We start from the raw sequence: 25081 nt of genomic DNA, 5'->3' as shown, positions 1-25081 counted from the left end.
CTACCAATAGGCTAGGTTTTCAACTATTGATGTACCAGACTTATGTATATTATGAATTGTAATAATGGAAAAGAATATGTAAATTATTCAGAACCCTTTTGAGGTGTAATGGCTTTTAATTGTGGAATAAAATGACTTGTGTTATTTTTGGTATTCATCTTTGAGACTATAACTTGTGGTGTGTGTGTGTATATTGTGGGGTCACAGTACGCAGTAGTTGGCTGACTGTTAAGATTAAGTATTGACAAGGGAAATGGAACTCGTGACAACCCGGATCCCCGACCCCGGATTTGGGGGTGTTACAAGTATATTGGGATGATGTAGGAGAACGTAAGATACTTGGACCCGAATTGGTGCAACAGACGAAAAAAGTTATTGAAGTTATTTAGAAAAGGTTAATTGCAGCCCAAGACCATCAAAGAAAGTATGTGGATCAATCAAGAAAGGATATGGAATTTGAATAGGGAGATTTAGTATTGTTGAAAGTATCGTCATGGAAAGGATTAACGAGATTTGGAAAGAAAGGAAAGCTGAGTCCTAGATAGGTCGGACCTTTTGAGATCTTGAAGCGTGTCGGCAAAGTAGCCTACGAACTGGCATTACCCCGCACATGGAGCACATTCATAATATTTTTCATGTATCAATGCTTAAGAAGTATAATCCAGATTCCTGGCATGTAATCGAGTACGAGCCGATTGAACTTTAGGCATATTTGTCTTATGTAGAGAGTCCAATAGAGATTCTATAAGAAAGAGAGAAAGTGTTGAAAAATAAAGTTGTAAAGTTGGTAAGAGTATTATGGAGAAACCCAAAGGTTGAAGAATCAACCTGGGAGTTAGAAAGTGATATGCGAGAAAAGTACCCTTATTTGTTTTCTTAGGAGATTCTGAGGATAAAATCCTTTTAAGGGGGAAGGATTTTTTATCGTAGGTAACTCGCAGCCGCTACCCTTCGGGTGCACACTGGGTAAACCCTACGGGTTCACGCAATAGCCTATAAACCACGTGAACCAAAGTAAACCGCATTTAAGCGACAGGCTCTGGCTCAGGAGGCATAATCACAAATTCTCCTCCCGTGGGATTCGAACCTGTGACCAAGGGGATAGTTATCCCCTCTTTAACCAACTGAGCCAACCCATGCAGGCTTCTGTGAATTATTTGTTAAGTGGTATATGTGTTTGGATATTTAAATATGATAAAATTTGAGTGTTTTTATTTTTATATATCCAAAATAAAGTATAGATAATTGTCATCTTTTTCTATTAATTTTTATGTTGTTATACGAATTATAAAAGATTTATGAATTTAATAAATTATTTTTCTGAGTATTTATAAACTGTTTCGTATAGTCGGGAACCAACCGACTTCAACCGTTTTTAAGTTTTTACAACTCGGAAGTCTCGAAAAAACTCTTTCCTAACCTAATTGCAATATTCCGAGCATTTTTCATGTTTTGACTTTTCGACCCGGAGTACGGTTTTTCCCGTGCGGGACCTGGCGTAAAATTTTTGATACAATATTCGTTTCGGTAAATCGATAAAATCCGTATTTTCGAGAAACGTGATCTTTTAATTAAACTATTATATTATCTTCTCGTAATACGTGTAACCAAAGTGTTGAGACCAAGTCTGTAGTTACAAAATGTATAGGTTTGGATAATTATCCTAAAACCAGTAATGATTTGAATCTGTTTTATCAAATAAATATAATATTTTATATCCGATATGATCCAACGGGTACCAATATTCCGTAAATATAAATAGCCTTTACCGTATTTTATTTTGTACAGAAAATCATTTGTAGTCAGTAAATTATATAATTTTCAGAGAAAAACAATATATTCATAATAGTTTCTGAGAATCAAACCCTAATTTGAAGGCGTTACCGATATCCGATTGTGAAGCTCGAGTAACCAAAACAAAGCTATTGAAACCTACTATCAGAATCAATGACTTGTTTTTCTGCAGAATCAAAGGTTATTTTTCTATATTTTTATTTAATTTTGAATTATTTTGACTTAAAATATGAATTTTTGTTCCTGATGTTGTTTGTGTGATTTGATGCTTGCATGTTGTAGATCTTTTCTTCCTGGTCATTTTGGTATATTATATGACTGATTTGGAGTTCAGTAACATGTTCAAATCTATTTTTTAATTTCGAATTATGAAATTAGGGTTTATAGTTCGTATGAATATTTTCATTTGAATTTGGAGGTTTCTGTTCTAGGGGTTATTTGATTAATTGGTTGGTAGGGATTTGTAAAGCTTGAAAAGAGGAATCGATTGGTGGTGGTTTCATGTACAAACGATACCGGAATCGAGCTAGCCGGAGAAAAGAAGAACTCGCCGTCGGGTGAGTTTTCTTCGGGATTTTTCGGCCAACTCAGGGGTTATTAGGATGATTTGATTGCATGGTTGTATTCCTTGTGAATTATAGAGTAAATCTGGAGAAGATGGTGGTGTGAGGATGCCTGAATCGTGTTCTCCGACGAAGCTCCTGAATTGACGGTGGGGCTGTCATTATTGCAGTTTAGTCCCTGAAGTTTTGGGGAAGAAACAATTAGGTCCCTCGCAGTTTCCAGAATTTGCAAATTTTGGATTCCTATTTTAAAAATTTATAAAAATCATATTTTCTATTTATTTTAATTTCAGAAATTCGATTTTAATTATTAAAAATTCCAAAAATTAATTTTAATTCAAAAATAAATATGAATTAATTAGTTAATTAATTTTAGTTGATATTTAATTAGTTAATTGGTCAATTATTTTAAATATTGATTGATTAATTGATTTAATTAATTATTAATTAATTTTAATTGATTATTTAATTAGATTTAATTATTTATTTTGATTTAAAAATTCATAAAAATAGTTTCGAGCTTTAAAATATTATTTCAAATTATTTTTAAGGCTCGATAGTTATTATAAAATGATTTTAAAGCAGAATTCGGGCAATCAAACCCTGTTTATTGTTTTAAAATGATTCGACGACCCGTTTTAATTTCGAAGAATGTTTAAAAATTCGTATTAGATATCTGAAAAATCATTTTAACACCGAATCTTCTTTAAAAAGTATTTTCATCAATTATCTTACGTGTTATGTGCTATATGTGATATGATTGATGTGTTATATGCATATATGTGTATTGTTTGAATGTTTTAATCGTAACTCTCAATCCGTAAATCAGATTTGGATGAAACGAAGGGTAGATAAAAGCTTATAACGAATGGAAACAAGTGAAAATAAGTATTGATAGACTAGTGATATATAAGCAGAAGAAGCAAAGCATAAGAAAGGAAAGCAAGTAGTTAGTGAATACGAGTTAGTGATCGAAAGCCAGTGAAGAGTTAGCGAGACAAGTTAAGGCAAGTATTTCCGAACCTTCTTGATATGTTAAAAGTGTTATAAACCTTTTCAAAATATATTGTAAGTAATTGAATAGTTATGTTTTATATTGCAAGTGCTTTAAAGCATTGAACCCTAAACCCTGATTCCAGCTATTGATCTTTGAGCTGTAAGCCTTATTCTTTGTAAACCATTGATTGTTGAATACCCAGATACGAACCACAGATATACGATACTACTTCACAAATACATACAAACTAAATATCAATCACCGAACCAAAATTATTTCACATATAAACCTTCATACCTTATACATTAAAAGATTAATCATTACAACCACAAGACGTTGATTCTTCTGTTATCCAATTCTCTTTCCAGCTGATAGCCAATCCTTGCATTTACCATATTGTCCCCTTGTAATGATTACAAATCACCTTATGCTTGAAAACCAATGTTGTTTATGATTCTGTTTATTAATTTACATTGTTTATTCTGTTATTATTATAGAATTGGATTGTTTTATAAAAATGTGGACCAAATTCGTGGTCAGACCAAATTGGTGGTCATGTTAGGCTAATGTGTACCTTGGATCCAGTAATTAGAGCAGAGCTGCGTGCCTTGCTCGGGGTTAGTGCGAGATTAATTAGCATCTTAACCTTGGTTTTTAAAATAAAAATTTAATATCCAATTCTAATAATTTCTTATCAATAAACTTGATACCTTAAATCATTCCATTTGATCATTGTAAATCTCAGTATTGTCAATGTGACTTGCTGAGCTAGTTAGCTCATTTGTGCGATTCTGTTTATGTTCTTTCCCAGTTAAGAAGGAACCTGTTGGTAGTGAGGATCCCCAATCAAGTGTGCGAGCTAGGATTCCAGGTTGAGCAGAATAAGCTAGCTGAAGACTTTTGTGATAGTTTAAGTTTGGAAGTTTGTAAAAATGTTTATTATTCAGTTGTAAAATTAAATAGTTGGGATTTGGACGTTTGTAATATAAGTGTGTGTTTGTGGCTTGTGTGCATACTTTAACCTGTTGCGACTCATGGATGAAGGTAAGTAGGGTCACTGCATATTATTATTATCTTTACTATTGTTATAAGTAGGTATATATATGTGTGTGTGTGTGTTATGGACCCCAAACTTCTGACCCAGGTTTGGAGGGCGCCATAGTAGTAGAGTTTATTACCTTAAGTAATGTGATAACATATTCCAACTCTTTCCATGGTTTATCTCTCATCTATTCTTGTGAAATCTTCAACCTTTTACCAGACTCCAGAAAATACAACATCTCTTCCTTAGGCTTATTTGTGTCATACAAATTAAGCACTATTTGAACATATATAATCTTCTATAAGTCTTCTAGTTGTACATTCTCTCCTATTCCTGTCAGATTCCCAGGATCTCTAAGAATCAAAGCCTTGTTAGTATAAGTATCAACAATTGGAAGTCCCAAGCCACCTCTTCTTCCAGCTCTTTTAGACTGTGAGTTACCACTATAGATCATATTGATAGTCTCAGAAGAATCTCTTTTAGGTGCATGCGTCTTGCTTCCCCATAACAACTTCTTCTTTTCTTCAAGAGTTAACTATGGCTTATCAGAGTTTGATCCTTCTGAATCAAAGTTTAAATTTCTGTCAGGATTTGAAAGATCATCTTTTATTTCTTGAATTAAACTGTCAACAACTTGAGTAGTATTAGTGGTTGTGACTGGTTGAATTTCAGCAGTAATTTTCTAACTTGAGCATTGCAAGGGTTGGAATGATTTATAACTTCTCAGCCCTATTAGATCCATGAATAACCTTTCTCTTTTTATTAATCTGATTAGCTTCTTCTTCAAAAATCTTCCCTTCATCGACATCAGCATGAGCTTGACTTACTGAATAGACTGGATCCATCAATATTTGAGTTTTAGTGGATGCCGATTTCTTCTTGGATTTTAACTTAGGCTTGGACTTAGACTTCTCACCGATCTTCTCCTTTCCCTTACAACTCCTATCAGCATTTAATATTGCTTGAGACCTTAGAACATGTTTTTCACCTTCATTTTGGCTGGTTTCCTTGATTACTACACCTTTGGTAATATCTGTCAAGGAGTATCTTCATATGGTGAGACATTATCAGCAGTTACTGGTCTCAAAGATTTGAATTCCTCTTCCATAAGCCTTAGCTATTCAAGATCAACTCATGGATTTTCCCTTTCAACAATCCTTCTACTCACCTCAGAATCAAAATGCTTGTATTTTAGGATCCTTGTAGAATGGAGTTGTTTTCTTTCCCTTGAACTTCAATGTCTGTAAAAATTGACTTATTTCAACACCAACTTCTATCTTCTTAATACCTTGGTCTTCATCAGCATTTGTGACTGCCAAAGTTTTCTTTGTAGTCACAGTAAGCTTATGTCATCTTCCACTTCTTCCTCTTTCTCCTCCTTTTCTAGTTTGGCTACTAGTGGTTTTAGAAGTACTGTTGTGCATATGTTGTGTACTTGATGATTACATGAACAAAACACCTAAGTAGATTTTACTTAGTGAAATAATGTAGCACTCGACGGATAAGAATTATAGTCCCGACGGATAACTCATTACAGTCCCGACGGATGATGACTTATTATCCATCGAGTGAGTAGCTTATGTAATAATGAGTCTGTAGCACATTTCTGCATACAGCTTTGTATAGATTCTGTAGTAGCATATAAGTCATGATTGACTTTAACTAGATATGCAGAATATGTTGATTAATTGTACATACATGATGTCTTGTAATTCTGCATAAATGAAATGAAGTCAAGTGCCAAAATAGCTACCGACGGATGATTGACAAAGCCATCGACGGATGATCAAATGGCTATCAACGGATGTTCAATATAGCAGTCGACGGATGATCAATAAAGCCATCAACGGATGATCATAAACTTGACGGATGATCATGTACTCAACGGATAAAGAATTCAAATATCAGTTGACAGTGACAGCATAGTCACATGCGTCGAAGTGTATGCAAATGGAATGAGGAAGCCTATTAACTGGGTAATAGAGAACAAAGTAGCAAAGTATTAGACCCGATAGTTTTTATAATGATCCTGTCTTTTGACTTTGTAATCTTGGTAATATATATAAACCAAGAAGTAGTAAATAGAAACATATATCTGAGATACAAAAATAGAGAAACATTTATAAGCAGAATTCTTAGCATTTCTCTGTATTCTCAGTAGTTCAACATTTGTAAGCAGCTGTGAACATTACACAGAGTTCTCTCGATATATAATATATATCTCTGGTGGAATCATTCAAATCCACCAGAAAGTTTTTAAAGACTCTTATTTTTAATTACTTGTGTTTTGATTCACTTAAGTTTTATTCCGCATTGTGCTAATCAATACACTTATATTTATATTTGAGTTAGAACATTTTATTTCAAGAAAAAGTTTCAAGAATTCCATTCAACCCCTTCTGTAATTCTTGTCATATTGTTAAGGGACTAACAATTGGTATCAGAGCAAGCTCTTAACTTACAAAGAGTTTAAAGATCAAAACAATACAGCAAGATGAACAAGAAGGATGTTGGAGTCAAGATCCCTTTTCTGGATAAAGATAATTACCATCATTGAAAGGTAAAGATGAATCTTCACATGCTTTCTCAATATGAGGCCTATGTGGACTGCATAGAAAGAGGCCCTCATGTTCCAATGAGAGCTGCAACAGGAAACGAGCCATCAGTTCCCAAGTCAAGGCATGAATGGTCTGATCCTGACATTGAACAAGTTAGGAAGGATAAAAAGGCCATGAATATCCTGTTTAATGGAGTTGATGGAGATATGTTTGACAACATTATCAACTGCAAAACTGACAAGGAAGTCTGAGATACAATACAGATCATCTGTCATGGCACTGAGCAAGTTAGAGAAAACAAGATGCAAATATGAGCATTTTCATAATGAAGAAAGTGAGTCTCTCACTGACATCTTTAGTAGGTTTCAGAAACTACTAAATGCTCTAAAGTTGCATGGAAGGGTCTATTAGACAAAAGACTCCAATCTGAAATTCCTTAGATCTCTTCCAAAGGAATGGAAACCAATGACAGTCTCATTAAGAAACTCACAGGATTATAAGGAGTTTACTTTGGAGAGACTGTATGGCATCCTGAAAACCTATGAGCTTGAAATAGAGCAGGATGAAAGGATGTAGAGAGGAAAGAAGAAAGGAGGATCCATTGTACTAGTTGCTGAGTTGGAAAAGGAGAAGGAAGTGAAGATGGAAGCTGTTGAATCAACTTCAAAGGTCTGTGAGAACAAGGGCAAGGGGCTTGCAGTAGAGAGTAAAGATTCTTTGAGCCAGGATGACATGGAGGACATTGATGAACACCTAACATTTCTTTCCAGGAGATTTGCCAAGCTTAAGTTCAAGAAGAACTTTGGAGCAGCCAAGCCAAATAAAAACATGGTGGATAAGTCAAAATTCAAATGTTTCAAATGTGGCTTGGCAGGGCATTTTTCCAGTGAGTGTAGGAAGTCAGATTCCAGTAAGAAAAGGTTTGAGTCTGTGGATTATAAGCAAAAATACTTTGATCTACTCAAGCAAAAGGAAAGGGGTTTTATTACACAAGAAAATGACTGGGCAGCAGATGGTCTGGATGAAGATGAAGATGTCAGCTATGTCAATCTAGCCCTAATGGCCAAGTCTGATGAGACAGAAATAAGTTCCTCAAGCAATCAGGTAATTAATACAAATCTTGCACATTTATCTAAAGCTGAGTGTAATGATGCCATTAATGACATGTCTACAGAGTTATATCATTTGCGTGTTACACTTAAGTCTCTTACTAAAGAAAATGCTAAAATCAAAGAAAATAATTTGTTTTTGAGTGAGAGGAATAATGTGCTTGAGTCTCAGTTTATTGATTTTGAGAAATTAAGAATTGAGTGTAAGATTGCTAAGGAGGAATTAACTGAGTCCTTGAAAAAGGAAGAAATTTTGAAGAAGCAGCTCGAGCGTGAACAAGAGGTGATTAAGGCATGGAAAACATCCAATGATGTCCATGCTCAAATCACCAAAGTTCAAGGAATCGAGTCCTTCTGTGATGAAGCCTGGAAAAAGAACAAAGAGAAACTAGAACCTAATTTGCTAGATGGACTGCTAATAGATGTAGACTCGACGGATGATGAGGATCATCCGTCGGATAACAAAAAGTGTTATCCATCGATTAATGAAAATCATCATCCGTCGGCTGTGAGCAAGCCCATCAGTAAAGCCAAACTAGTTAAGCTGAATGAGAAGTATGAGTCTGTTTCCAAGAACTTTGTTTCAGGAGAGTCGAGTCAAGTTAAGAAAGGGAAAAAGGCTAATGTTGGTCACATGACTGTCAAACAGTTAAGTGACAGACTTGAAAAGATTGAGGTAAAAACAGAGACTAAAAGGAAAAACAATAGGAATGGTAAAGTAGGGATTAACAAACACAATAACTACACACCTGATAAATATGCTCCTAGAAAAATCTGTGTCAAGTGTGGTAGTGTAAATCATCTATCTGTTAATTGCAAATCTGCTATGCCTACTTTCATGACTGTGCAACCTCAATTTCCTATCATGAATGCCATGCCTCCCATGCCTATTAATGCTATGTCTACACAGAAAATGAATGCACAGTTTGCTAATATGCCATTTGCACCTAATCCTTATTATGCTACATATAGTATGCCACAAATGCCATTTAGCATGCCTTACTGGAATAACATGTTTACACATAGCATGCCATTTCCTGTTAGTCATAATATGCATGATAATTCTGTTGCAATGAATGGTTTCAAAGGCCCAACTCAAATGACTAAGGATGAATATGAAATTCCTAAGTCAAATGAGATAAAGCCTAAGAAACAGAAAAAGAAAGCTAACAAGGCAGGACCCAAGGAAACTTGGGTACCAAAATCAACTTGATTTGATTTTGATGTGTGCGGGGAAACAGAAAGAATCTTTGGTACTTGGATAGTGGTTGTTCAAGACACATGACTGGTGATTCTACCCTGCTCATAGAGTTCAAGGAGAGAGCTGGCCCAAGTATTACTTTTGGAGATGACAGCAAGGGTTTTACTGTGGGATATGGCTTGATTTCAAAGGACAATGTCATCATTGAGGAGGTTGCTTTAGTGGATGGTCTCAAACATAATCTGTTGAGTATCATCCAGCTTTGTGATAAAGGCAATTCAGTAACCTTCAACTCAGAAGCCTGTGTTGTGACTAATAAAAGAAGCAACAAAGTGGTTCTCACTGGTGTGAGAAAAGGAAATGTGTACCTAGCTGATTTCAAATAATCTAATGCAGAATCTGTGACTTGTCTTCTTAGTAAAGCAAGCCATGATGAAAGTTGGCTATGGCACAAGAAGCTATCCCATTTAAATTTCAAGACCATGAATGAGCTAGTAAAGAAAGAACTGGTCAGAGGCATTCCTCTAGTGGAGTTTTCTAAGGATGGACTGTGTGATGCCTGCCAAAAAGGGAAGCAGATTAAAGCATCATTCAGGAAGAAACTTGATTCAACAATTGAAGAGCCTTTGCAACTGCTTCACATGGATTTGTTTGGACCAGTCAATGTATTGTCAATCTCAAGGAAATGATTTTGCCTAGTAATTGTAGATGATTTCTCAAAGTTCTCTTGGATATTTTTCCTAAAGTCTAAAGATGAGGCTAGTGAAATCATCATCAATTACATAAGGCAAGTCAATAATCATCCTGATTTCAAGGTCAGGAGAATCAGGAGTGACAATGGAACTGAGTTCAAGAATTCTGTCATGAGAGCATTTTGTGAGGAAAATGGGATTCTGCATGAGTTTTCAGCAGCAAGGACTCCACAACAGAATGGAGTAGTGGAAAGGAAGAACAGATCACTTATTGAAGCTGCAAGGACAATGCTTGAAGAATCAAAATTGCCAACATATTTCTGGGCTGAAGCTGTAAATACTGCATGTTACACTCAGAATATTTCTCTGGTTAATCAAGCAAGATGCATGACTCCCTATCAATTGTTCAAGAACAAGAAGCCAACTCTAAACTTTCTTCATGTCTTTGGCTGCAAAGGAATTTTTGTTGGATATGCTGTTGGTAAAGCATATAGAGTCTACAATCTAAGAACCAACATTGTTGTGGAATCAATACATGTTATGTTTGATGATAAAAAGATTGAAGGACTGAAAGATGGAGATTACCATGAGAGCCTCAAATTCGACAATATGGAGATGGTTAGTGATAACAGTGATGATAAAAGTGATCAAGAGAATATATCTAAGGATAATGCAGATAAATCTACTACCAATGAAGCACAAAACTCAACATCTGTCGAGTTGCATAATGCCTCATCTGTCGGGAGGCAATCTGTGTTATCCGTCGGGAGACAACTAGCTTCATCCGTCGGTACTCAAAATTCACCATCCGTCGGGTTATCAAAAGGAGCAGGAAGTCAAGATAGATCACCTATAGAAAGTTCCCCTTTCTCAAATCAAAGATCCACAAACTCAGGGGGAGTTTCTAACAATCAAACTCAATCACACATCAAGACAACAATGAGGTTTCTTCAACCAGAGCTAATCTACCTCAACAAAGGAAATGGACAAAAGATCACCCCTTTGAGCTTATTATTGGTGATGTTTCTTCTAGAGTTCAAACAAGAAGAGCAACTCAGGAAGACTGTCTACACATTCCAATGAAGAACCAAAGAAGGTAAAAGAAGCTTTGTTGGATCCAGATTGGATTTTAGCTATGCAGGAGGAGCTAAACCAATTTGAAAGGAATAATATATGGAAGCTGGTACCCAAGCCTAAAGGAAAGAATCTAATAGACACTAAGTGGGTATTCAGAAATAAGATGGATGAAAATGGCATAGTTGTCTGGAATAAAGCTAGATTGGTTGCCAAAGGCTACTGTCAACAAGAAGGAATAGATTTTGATGAAACATTTGCTCCTGTTGCAAGACTTGAAGCCATCAGAATCTTCTTAGCCTATGCAGCCCATGCCAATTTCAAAGTCTATCAAATGGATGTCAAAAGTGCCTTTCTGAATGGAGATTTGGAGGAATAAGTTTATGTCAGTCAACCTCCTGGTTTTGAAGATCCAAATTTTCCAGAATATGTCTATTATCTTCTGAAAGCACTTTATGGACTGAAGCAAGCACCTAGAGCCTGGTATGACACTTTATCAAAGTTCCTTTTAGAAAATCACTTCACAAGAGGTACTGTAGATAAAACTTTATTTTTCAGAAATGTTAATGGCTCTAGTATACTTGTTCAAATTTATGTAGATGATATTATTTTTGGCTCTACAGATGAGAAACTTTGCAAAAAGTTTGCCAAATTGATGCAAAGTAAGTATGAAATGAGTATGATGGGAGAACTAACTTACTTTCTTGGCTTACAAGTTAAGCAAGTTAGTGATGGAATATTCATTAGTCAAACTAAATATATTTTTGATCTTTTAAAGAAGTTTAATCTAATGGATTGCACATCTACAAAAACTCCCATGGCCACTGCAACTAAGCTTGAATTAAACACTACTGAAAAGTCTTTGGATATTTGAAGTTATAGAGGCATGGTTGGCTCACTTCTGTACTTAACAGCTAGTAGGCTAGATATAATGTTTTCTACATATTTATGTGCTAGATTTCAGGCCGATCCTAGAGAATCTCACTGAATAGCTATTAAGAGAATTTTCAGATATCTCAAGGGAACACCAAACCTTGGCATTTGGTACCCTAGAGATTCTGGTTTTGATATAACTGGTTATTCAGATGAAGATTATGCAGGTTGTAAAATTGATAGAAATAGTACAACAGGAACCTGTCAATTTCTAGGAAACAAGCTTGTGTCCTGGTTCAGTAAAAAGCAAAATTCAGTTTCTACTTCTACAGCTGAAGCTGAATATATTGCTGCTGGCAGTTGCTGTGCACAGATTTTATGGATGAGAAATCAATTGCTAGACTATGGTTTGCAAGTTGAGAGGATTCCTATTTTCTGTGATAACACAAGTGCAATTGCCATCACTAAAAATCCAGTACAAAATTCAAGGACAAAGCACATAGATATCAAGTACCATTTTATAAGGGAACATGTAATGAATGGTACTGTGGAACTAGATTTTGTTCCCAGTGAGAAGCTGCTTGCAGATATCTTTACCAAGCCACTGGATGAATCCATCTTTTCAAGGTCGGTAAGTGAGTTAGGTATGCTTAATTACTCTTAAATCTATCTGAGTTAATTTGCAAGTTGAAATGCATCCAGAAACTTAATTGATTTTTCAGTCTTGGATGAAATTTTGGCTAAGTCAAAATTTACATCTCGACGGATGACCCTTATCCATCGAGTTTGGTCATCCATCGAAATACAATTTGCTAATAAAAATCAATTACTTTTCTGGAATATTTTATGTCTCGACGGATAACAGTTTATCCTCATCCGTCAAATTGTCTTAATCTCAGCCGTTAATTCCCTGAACATTATCCATCGAGTATACTTACAGTTTGTAAGCATAACACGACGGATAATGGATGGAATTTTTACAGTTTATTTTTAAACGACTATTTTAGGCAATTTCTATTGGTTACTTTATTTTACTTTATTATTTTTATCAGTTATTTTTGAGATAATATAAAAGCTTATTTAATTGCAATTGTTTTTCTTTTATCATTCTCAAATTCAACTGCTCTAATTTCATTCTCTCTCAAAGCACTTACTCTCTTTCTCTCCAAGCTCTTACTCTTTAACAATGGTACCTGTTGTAAAGATTATGTCTCAAACTGGGTTCATTTATGAGAAGAACAATTTCACTGCATTAGTGAACAAGAATATTCAGCAATTGGATGACTATCATAAGATGATGGACTTTGTGAAGAATTGCAAGCTCAATTTTGCCATACTGGAATCACCCACAATCTTCTGTGAAGTTATTGAAGAGATGTGGACCACTGCTACCTATAACTCTATAGATAAGACCATCACTCTAACCATCAAAGGTAAAGAATTATGTATAAATAGTGATGTGATAAAAGCATGTTTTAAAATTCCTGATAAAAATGTGACTTCACCACACACTGACACTCATATAATCAATATGCTCAATTCCATGCACTATGCACTACCTACTTCTAAACTGAGTGATATTAGAAGAATGGGTCTTAGGAAAGAGTGGAGTTTCTTGTGTGATGTAGTTACAAAGGGTTTCTCAGGAAAATCAGTAATTTTGATTCAGTGAATATTTCCATGCTTAACATGCTATACATGCTAGTTACAGATAAATTTTATAATTTCAGTGATCTTGTCTTATTTGAGTTAGGTTTCAAATTAGGGGAGTTAAATAAAAGAGGTAAAAATGTGTATTATGCTAGATTTCTTATGTTATTAGCTAAACATCTCTGTGAAGAGATTGTGCTTGAGAACCCAAACAACAAACTGGATTGTTGGGTTCAAGAGAGAAGGCTCATTGTAGATTTGAACAGGGCCAATCATCACAAGGATGTGCCAATGTTCTACTTTCCTGTAATGCAAGCACCTCAGGTAAGTGAGGTAAGTTCATCCATCCCTACAACTATTCCAACCTCCACCATTTCTTTGAGTTCAAGAGTAGCTATGGCAACTGTGCCAGTGACCAAACAGTTGCCTAACAAAGCTGCCAAATCTACTATTATTTCAAAATCTAAATCAAAGAAAGCCCCCTCTGGTATCTCCCAAAAGATGCCAGTTGAAAAATCTACTAAAGCCAAAGAGGGGAGTGTGAAGGAGGGTAAGTTAGGTGAGGGAAAGGGTGAACATAAAAGAAACCCCAAGAATAAGGTTGGAGAGTTGAGTGAATCCCAGCCTAGCCACACTGCAGTTTCCCAACAAACTGCAGTGCTTAAAAGGATAAAAGCTCATTTCTAGCTGCATCCTCCCAAAAGGATGTAGCTATTGAACAAAGCTCTCAACCAAGAGCACAGGCCAAGAGGGTTAGGGACACATGCTCACCCCAAACTTATGCCAGAAAGAAGAAATAAAAAACCTCTGGGGATGCACAAGGCACACACACTGTGCAAACTGGTGCTAAAGACACAATCACTGTACCTTCACAAATTCAGCTTGATGTGGCTCCAATAAATGTGGAGTCACAGCCAAAATCTCTAGTTATAGAAGCACCTCAAACACCATACTCACCAACAAATTTTCTGGATGTGGATATGCTAAACACACAATTCCTGATTCCCCTTCTTTAACTCTGTTGGGGAAGCCAAAATCTAGTGCAAATGAGCATCATCTTTTAGATGATTTTTTGGTTCACTTGCCAATTCTTTCAGGAGCTGTTGTGTCATCTGTGCCTAAAATATCTTCAATCAGCACAGAGTCAACAATAGTTTATATTCCCAACTCATTCATTTCTACTCTCTCGGAGGATATTGCTCATCCGTCGAGTAGTGATTGTATCCCGACGGATAAGCCTAACAGCAGTTATCCGTCGGATAGCAAAACCACTCACTCGATGGATATCATTCATCCGTCGGGTATCTCTGCACAACTTCAAACTTTAATTATTTCAAGTGCAGAAGTTCTAGTGGTTGTACTGTCACTTTTAGGATTGAGAGGGTAGGGTGTTTTGAGTGAGATTCTGGGTTGCTCCCAGGAAAAAGGAGAGGAAATGAGTGAAAATCTGCAATTCATTTCTTCAGGATTGGCAAAAGAGAGTGAGAGGAGTTCCACCTTAGTAGGTGAAGGTGAGGGTGTGAGGGTGGGGAGCCAGGGTGAGACCCTGAAAAGAGAGAACATGAGAGAAATACAGGTACTGGAGCAATAAGGATGGATGTTGTTGCTAGTGAGTTAATGAATGTCCAGGATGCAGACAGGGAAGGACTATCTCAGCATCCTAAAGCTGTTATAGATTCTACTTCCCTTGATGCTGAGGCATTTACTCACCCTGTTCCAGCTTATCAAATTCTAGCTGAATAGGGCAATAACAATGCAGATAGGATGCTCAATCTGGTGCATACTACGCAGTCTATGCAAAGGGCTAATGATGCCATCACAGATTTGCCTTCTACAGCTGGTGATGTGGACTATGAGACTGGGGAGTCAGCTGATTTCTTTGGAGATGGGAGTGGGGATAGTGAAGATGAAGCCATGGACATAGGGGGAGAAGTGGGCTCAAGCTCAAGGTCAGGTTTGCCATCATGGGCATTCTCAAAGAACTGTGATGAGCATTACTTCAAGACAACCCTGATCCAATTAATCAACCAGACACATACTGCTCTACAAACCACTTCCAATGCCAGCACCAAGAAGCTCCTTCAGGCACATCTAGCCTCCCTGTAACTTCAGCAAATACAAGGCTTCCAGCATGCTAGAGATATGAATTCTATGAAGGGTGATATTGAGGAGATGAAGAAGGCTATTTCAGACAGGATAGATTTTAAACTTCCAGAAGCTACAGTACTTACATCAAGAGGCAATTAAGGAAAAATTCTGATCTGTCAACCAAGATAGATGCCTTGGACACAAGAATGTCAGCCATGGAAGCATCTTTGACTGCCATTCATCTCCATCAAGCCCAACAAACTGATCTACTTCAAAAACTGGTGGCAGCTCAACCCCCCTCCACAGCTCAACTTGATGATAACAAAAAGGGGAGAAAGGACCAAGTGAGGGGGAGAAGCTTCAGATACAAATCAGTATAGTAATTGTGCCTTCAATTACTATCTCAAAGCCACCAGTCACAGATGGTATAGACCTGATTCAAGCAGCAGCAGCCAACTTGAAAGTTGCTGAGAAAGAAAAGTTGAGTTTGGTCAACTGGGAGAAGATTGATGAGGAGATACATAAAAAGTTTGAACTTGTCAAGGAGCCAGTTAAGTCAGCCATCCATCACTCTCAAGTCAAGCAAATTAGTGTGAATGAGATGAGCATGAACTATCTGGAAAGAGGACAATCTTCCTGCATCAAGTCTCCAAAGGCTGAAATGATTCTTAAACCAAGGGCAAACTACTCAAAATCATCCTTGAAGAACCCCTTGGACACTGTGTATGAGACACCCAAGCCTGATGAGAAGAAGCTTCTGTCAAGATCAATTGTCTTCTATAAAGATCCAGCTGATTCAGTTTCTAAAAGGAGGATTGCTAAGATTTTCAGAAATGGGAAAGAAATTTGTGTGGTGGCTGGACACCCTCAATTTGCTCAAGCAAAGAGAGAAGAAAAAGCTAGATTGAAGTAGGAAAAGAAGCAGGCTGCTCTAGATGCTAAAAAGGCTAAACAAAAGAGAGAGCAGATTACTATCTTGGCCAAGCTACATGCTGTAAACTCATCACAACAAATTCCCTCTCAACCATCTGAAGCTACTGAATCAAGGAAGCAAGTTGAAGAACATAAGAAATCTCCAAGAAATAAGCAATTGGCTAAAAGAATTAAAAGGAAACTGGATATTGTTGACAAGGAATTGGAAGATCAATTTCCTAAGGAATTCACACTAGCTACAACTCAAGCATCAAAACCCTCTGTGGTATTTGAAGTTATAAGGGTGGTGGATCCCTACAGGAATATTCATGGTGGTCCTATTGTGCCCAAGGATGAGCCAATAGAATGGGAGAACATACTAATTCCAGAATTCAATCTACCAATCCTTAGCAAGCCAAAAAGGACAAAGTCAAGAGTAGTCAAGAAAGTGAAGCTGTCACCTCTCAAATCCAAATCTGTAGTTAAAGCTCAGCCCAAAGTCAATAAGGGAGACTACTTGTACTTGTGCGACATCAAAGAATTTTCTGATCTAAACCTCTATCTGGATGAACTAGATGAGGTGAGAGGAATTGATGCATACAGAAACCTACTTGAAAGGTTAGTGTTCAAGTACAAAGGAGGAAAGGAGATTCATTGGCCACTTCACAGGATTCTTCAAGAGAGCCAAGCTATACTGATTAAAGTTTATTTATCCTTCAAGAAGAACTTTGGGTTCAATATCACTGCAAGAAGACTAGTATTGAAGAAGATTGAAGAACTAAGGAGTGTTAGAGCTAAAGATGCACTCCCAAAGACTCTAATCATCCCATACACAGGGAGAAGAGTGCATCTAAGGCCCTACTGGCTGATGGAGTTCATAGATGACAAAGGTGTGAGAAGATTCTTCAGATTAGAAGACCAATTGAGCATCTCCAGCAATGAGACTCTCTTGGAAATGCAAGGAAAGCTAAATCTCTCAGAATCTGATGAACTGGAATTCCACAGGCAGCTCCAAATTCAGATTGATGAAAACAACAGAAAGCTTGGAAGAAGATCCAGACCTTCAAGAAACTAGAAAAATATGCTCAGGCTAGAGGAGCATCTTGAAAATGACTGTGAGCTAAACTTTGTACATTTTGATTAATTGAAGCACTTTTCAGTATTATCTACTTTCTTTAAAGCTGTATGTTTAAGGTGTTTTGTTATCATCAAGTATCTCTTAATTTATAGCTACAATTCCAGTAGACATAAATTGGGGGAGATTGTTGTGCATATGTTGTGTACTTGATGATTACATGAACAAAACACCTAAGTAGATTTTACTTAGTGAAATAATGTAGCACTCGACGGATAAGAATTATAGTCCCGACGGATAACTCATTACAGTCCCGACGGATGATGACTTATTATCCATCGAGTAAGTAGCTTATGTAATAATGAGTATGTAGCACATTTCTGCATACACCTTTGTATAGATTCTGTAGTAGCATATAAGTCATGATTGACTTTAACTAGATATGCAGAATAGGTTGATTAATTGTACATAAATGATGTCTTGTAATTATGCATAAATGAAATGAAGTCAAGTGCCAAAATAGCTACCGACGGATGATTGACAAAGCCATCGACGGATGATCAAATGGCTATCAACGGATGTTCAATATAGCAGTCGACGGATGATCAATAAAGCCATCAACGGATGATCATAAACTCAACGGATGATCATGTACTCAACGGATAAAGAATTCAAATATCAGTTGACAGTGACAGCATAGTCACATGCGTCGAAGTGTATGCAAATGGAATGAGGAAGCTGTTAGGGCGAAAACACGCGCTAATATTCACGCAAGTATACACGTTCGCAAGTAATATAGAATACTTTCTAGTTCGTTCCCTCAGAGACTCAGACTAAATTATTGTCTAATTAAACTCACTCACCAATGTATGATTACTTCTCAATGTTAAGATAATAATACTTAAAATTGTTGATTAAATATTAACTATAATTAACTACTTAATTAACCACTTAACTAACACTTCAATTTATCAATAATAAAACACTCATGAGATCACAACTTCATTATTACTTCCTTCTATAGCCATTGTTATTACCTTTAGCATGTGACAGTGATGATATTAACCGAATAACACGAAACTGATAAAAGCCAACTTTCATTGTACTAATACCATTCTACCAAGCATCCACAATTAAGATAGAAGTTGAATAGTCATCAATTATGTTGAGTTCCTATATGTTTACAGAAATTGACAACACAACGATTTAAGCACAAGTTATTCCTTTTGATTACATAGGGCAAATAAAACTGTTAGAGTTACCCACTAATCATGCACAACGTACATGAACCTATGCTAGCATGGCAAGTTCTAAATCTCAAGATCCACCGTCGCTTCACAAGAGATTAACACCCTATCTTATATGTTCGCGACGCACGTAAGACGAATATGCACAACCAATACTAGATATCATGCAATCATCACACACTAAAGTATTAAACAATTAACTAAAGAATTCCATAATAAATCCATTGCAACCCCATGATTACGATTAGCCCATAATAGAACTTATCACCATCATGGGTTCATATGAAATCATAACAAACAAACACAAGAAAATAATAACTAAACTAATTATATTAAAACAGAGTACGTCACAAGAGTAAATAAGTCAAAGCAAGAAAACTAGCATCCAACGTTACAACGAAACAAGAATCACAAGAATATATGCTTCCTCTTCATTGCGGTGTGCTAAATCGGTCTTCTTCCTTATCTCCTTCGCTTCTTGCATAAAACACAATCTAAAACATAATCTCCTTAATACTCTCTGTGAAAACGTCTCAAATCTACCTATATAATAGTCCCATAAAACTCAGATTACATAGAAGTTGGAAGCCAAACAGAAGTAGAAGTCTAAAATAATTTATCTTTTTCCCCGACCCTGCGCGGCCGCTCAGCATAGCTGCGCGGGCGCGCAGGTTGCTGCGCGGCCGCTCAGCATTGCTGCGCGGACGCGCAGGCCTCTACTGGAAAAAATCCAGGTTTGCTCCGTTTCTTCGCCATAATCTGCCCATTCCTTTCCTCTCGCAATGGTGAACACATGCCAAGGCTTATTCTTGATGATTCCTCCCCCGAAATGCAACTAATACCCTAAAATGCATAAACACTAGAAAAACGCATCAAATACACAAAATACTTGATTTCAAGACACCAATTTAAGCCATTTTAAGACGTCCTAAGTGGTATAAAATGCCACTTATCACACCCCCAAACTTAAATCGATGCTTGTCCTCAAGCGTCACAGACTCAAAAACAAATAAAAATATGCATGAATGCAATCTATATGAAAATGCAACGATCCCCCTTACTACAATTAACCAACCAAATTGTCACATCTCAACGAATGCAGTTAGACAACTAAAGATCAATAAACTCATGCAAACGGACATACAGCCAGAAACGTGGTGTGTGCAAATGCTTAACAGATATGCTTTGGAACTAGACCAATTACTATGACTAGACTATCCTCAAGGCAATCCTACAATTATACAAAGAATAAAAATTCTAGGCACAAAGTGATATACAACACTACAAGAACTCTGGAGCTTACTACGGAATCGTGCTTTTTATTTACAACTCAAATGCTTAATTGACCGTGCAATGAGTGAGGTCCACAAAAGACTTATACAATGGTATCCATGTAACGAGCGTTAGGTTAGCGGATCCCAGACTCTAAAAGCCTTAGGTCACTAGGCACAAAGTCCCCTAAGAACTTAATAACTCGAATACCAAAGAGCCCACTCTTGATCAATTATGCAAAAATATTTTTGTTTTTTTTTTTAATTTCTTCTGAGCAAGTGCGTTTCGCTCCATCTTGCTCAACCCTAGACTACTCGCAACATATGCAAGCCGGCTACTAGCCATTTGACGCCTAGCCACAACTAGCAACAACTTCCATATTTTTTTCTCCAAAATTTTTCTTTTTCATGTCTTTATCACTAAGAACCTATAATCGAATTCTAAGCATAATAAGTAGATTGACCTTAAAAACAACCAAATCATAACAACAATCTAGCCCTTACGCATTCTTTAAGACTTAGTGGACTTACAATTGTTTCTAGCATGCATATCAACCTACACAACTTAATATCAATTTAATGCTATCACTACACTCGCATCAATATCACAATTCAGTCGACAAATCATTGCAAAAGGGATCATGGTAAATGCATGAGCTACATGACATTCATAAAAAAAACTAAATGGCATAAATTATGCAACTATATGAACTAAACTATCATGAATATGCAACTAAATGACACACACACAATATTCCTTAACTACCACCCCCAAACTAAAAATCTTCACTGTCCTCAGTGAAAGTAGTAGAAAGGAACACAGGGTATACCTACTCGGAATCATCATCATCATCACCCTCAGTGGGTGGAGTATCAGGCGGTGGGTATGCAGAGTCCTCACCAAAAACTGGCCACTGGATATCAGCTCCAAGGCCTCGAAAAGCAGTCCCTAACGTAAGGGTGAGCTCCTGAGCAAACCTGCTCTGCGTCTCATACATGGCATCCATCCGCCATGAAAGCCTCCTGTACTGGGCATCACCCATCCCAGCACCCTCCTGAGCTCTCGAAGAATCAGCCTCACCATGCCCTGGCCTAGCCATAGTAGCACCTCGTGCTGGACGCCCTCCTGGAAGACGATAACCCAGCCCATGCTCCTCAGGCTCACCACCGGTCCACTCCTGCATCCCATTCAGAGTGCCAGAATCAATCGGAGCTGCTGGCAACTGCAACTGCTCATGAGCCGGCCAGTTCACTCCCACTGCTCGGCATAGCTTCGTAACCGTAGATGCATAAGGGATGTTCATATGCTTTGCTCCCCTCAAAAACTTCAGAATTCCTTGGTAGATAAACTCACCAAGGTCCACATAGTATTCCTCATTCAGAATTCCCCACAACAGCTGTGCTCTCTCAACTGTGACCTCGTGTGCATGTTAAGAAGGCAAAATATTAGCACATATAAATGCATTCCATGCACGGGCATACCTGTTCATGGCGATCGCCGGAAAGTGACGATACTCATTATTGGCTGGACTGCGGTTCCAAACTGTGCCCGGTCGACATAGAGTCGCACAAATCAAATCCAAGTCAAAATCCTCAGCAGTCTTTTCATTCCAGTTCTCCTCCTCGGGCTTCCTCTCTCGCTGTCCAATCACACGGCGAATCGCCGCAGGATGATAATCAACCGTCAGCCCACGGACTACAGAAAACCCATTCTTTTCAGCCTTCGCGTTTGTGTAGAACTCGCGAACAACACTCATCGGTACTGCTTCGGGTGACTCACAAAAAGCTATCCACCCCTTCTCTGTAATCATGGACAACAACTCACCATCCCTCCCTGATGGTAAAAACCCCCTCTCCTTCAGAATCGGATTCCCCAATAGCCTAGTGTACTCCTCCTCCGCAGCTCTGTCAGTTAACCGAGGCCTTGCAGCAGTACCCCTCGATGAATCAGCAGTAGGAACTGTGCTGCTGCTGTCAATAGTGCGTGCTCTCTTGGGTGCCATTGATTCGTGAATAAAAGTGTGTAAGAACTGATTTTTGATGTTTGTGAGAGGGTTTAAGTGTAGGAAGTTTTGTGGGAGATATGTAGGATAGGTGTATGTATATATAGGGTGTGGATTAGATTAGGGTTTGGGAATTAAGGGATAAAATGATGGGGTAGTGGGAACAATTCGTGGGTTTATGGGCTAAAACTTTTTTTGTGTTTTTGTTTGTTTGTTTTTTTTTCTCTGAACTGTAAAAAAATTTCTGGAATTCGACCCCTGCGCGGCCGCTCAGCATATCTGCGCGGGCGCGCAGCAAGCTGCGCGGCCGCTCAGCATAGCTGCGCGGGCGCGCAGAGGGTCTTTGGAATTTTTTTTTTTCAGCCCCTGTTTTCTGATTTTTTTGTGTTTTTGGATAGGTTATTAACTTCTAAGGGTTCCTGTAACAGCAAGTCATGGGTTGCCTCCCACACAGCGCTTCTTTTTCGTCATTAGCTTGACGTTCCGTACCTTTCTCAAGTAGTCAATAAAATGGCACTAACCACCTCTCGGTTTGCCATGTCCCCATAGTAGTGCTTCAACCGCTGATCGTTAACCTTGAATGCTTGGTCCGAATCATTCTCAAAAATTTCCACCGCTCCATGTGGAAACACAGTTTTGACAATAAAAGGTCCAGACCACCTTGATTTCAACTTTCCAGGAAAAAGTCGGAGCCGAGAGTTGAATAAAAGAACTTGTTGCCCTGGCACAAATAACTTAGGATGTAGCTTCCTATCGTGCCACCTCTTCACCTTTTCCTTATACATTTTGTTATTCTCGTGCGCTTGAAGTCGAAATTCATCAAGTTCATTAAGCTGAAGCATTCTTTTCTTACCAGCTGCATCTAAATCCAGGTTCAATTTCTTCAATGCCCAGTAGGCCTTATGCTCAAGCTCCGCCGGTAGATGACATCCCTTACCGTACACCAACTGAAACGGTGACATCCCAAGTGGAGTTTTGTATGCTGTTCTGTAAGCCCAAACAGCTTCATCGAGCTTTAAAGACCAATCCTTCCTTGACGGACAAACAACCTTCTCTAGAATACGCTTTATCTCTCTGTTAGACACTTCTGCTTGACCATTTGTTTGCGGATGATAGGCAGTAGCTACTCGATGATTCACATTATAACGCTGCATCATAGAAGTGAACTTACGGTTGCAAAAATGCGATCCTTCATCACTTATGATTACCCGAGGTGTTCCAAACCTTGTGAAAATTTGCTTATGAAGAAAATTTAGCACTGCCTTTGCATCATTTGTCGGTAAAGCTTTAACTTCGACCCATTTTGAGACATAATCGACTGCCAGCAAGATGTACTGATTATTGCAAGATGAGATAAAAGGCCCCATGAAATTGATTCCCCATACATCAAAGACCTCGACTTCAAGCATCACATTTAATGGCATTTCATCCTTCCTTGACAAATTTCCCACTCTTTGGCAACGATCACACCTTAAAATAAACTGATGAGCATCCTTGAACAAAGTAGGCCAGAAAAAACCTGCTTGCAGAATACGAGCTGCCGTCTTCTCACCTCCATAGTGTCCACCATAAACTGTGGAATGGCATTCTCGTAATATCCCCTCCGTCTCACAGAACGGGATACATCTCCTGATGATCTGGTCAGCTCCCTGTCTAAACAAATATGGTTCATCCCACATATACCACTTCACCTCATGCAGAAACTTCTTCTTTTGAGCGGATGTTAAATTAGGAGGCATTATGTTGCTGACGAGATAGTTTACAATATCTGCAAACCATGGTTCTTCCTCCTGAATTGCAAACAACTGCTCATCCGGAAAAGATTCATTGATTAACGTCCTATCTTGTGAAGTAGAATCGGGATTCTCCAACCTAGAGAGATGGTCAGCTACTTGATTCTCAGTACCTTTTCTATCTTTGATCTCTAACTCAAATTCCTGAAGTAAAAGCACCCAATGAATGAGTCTCGGCTTCGAATCCTTTTTAGAAACCAGATAGCGAATAGCTGCATGATCAGTAAATACTGTTACTTTTGTACCAAGCAGATAAGATCGAAATTTCTCAAAGCCAAAGACTATAGCCAAAAGCTCCTTCTCAGTAGTGGTGTAGTTCAATTGGGCACCATTTAAAGTCTTACTCGCATAGTAGATCACATGGAAGAGATTTTTCTTGCGCTGTCCCAGAACTGCACCTACCGCATAATCACTCGCATCACATATCATCTCAAACGGTTCTGTCCAATCTGGTGCTGTAATAACTGGTGCAGTGATCAAACTCTCCTTGAGAGTCTCGAATGCTGCCAAACATTCATCATCAAATTTGAACGGCACATCTTTCTCAAGCAAATTGCACAACGACTTAGATATCTTTGAAAAGTCCTTGATGAATCGCCGATAAAAACCCGCATGACCAAGAAAACTACGGATTCCTTTCACAGAATTAGGCGGGGGAAGATTTTCAATGACTCCCACCTTGGCCTTGTCCACCTCCAGACCCTTGCTAGAGACCTTATGCCCAAGGATAATGCCTTCACGCACCATAAAATGACATTTCTCCCAATTAAGCACCAAATTAGTTTCCACGCATCTTTTGAGTACGGCGCGCAGATTATTCAAACATTCATCATATGAGTGTCCAAAGACGGAGAAGTAATCCATGAACACTTCGACGTTATTTCCAATCATGTCAGAGAATATAGCCATCATACATCTCTGAAAAGTGGTCGGGGCGCCACATAACCCAAACGAAACTATGCGAAAAGCAAATGTGCCGAATGGACAAGTGAAGGTAGTCTTTTCCTGATCCTCTGGTGCAATACAAATCTGATTATACCCGGAATAACCATCCAGAAGACAAAAATACTCATGTCCCGCCAATCTGTCAAGCATCTGATCAATAAATGGAAGAGGGAAGTGATCCTTCCTTGTGGCTT

This window comes from Apium graveolens, chromosome 6 (genome assembly GCF_009905375.1).
Source record: "Apium graveolens cultivar Ventura chromosome 6, ASM990537v1, whole genome shotgun sequence".
NCBI lineage: Eukaryota > Viridiplantae > Streptophyta > Magnoliopsida > Apiales > Apiaceae > Apium > Apium graveolens.
This window is presented reverse-complemented; position numbering follows the sequence as displayed.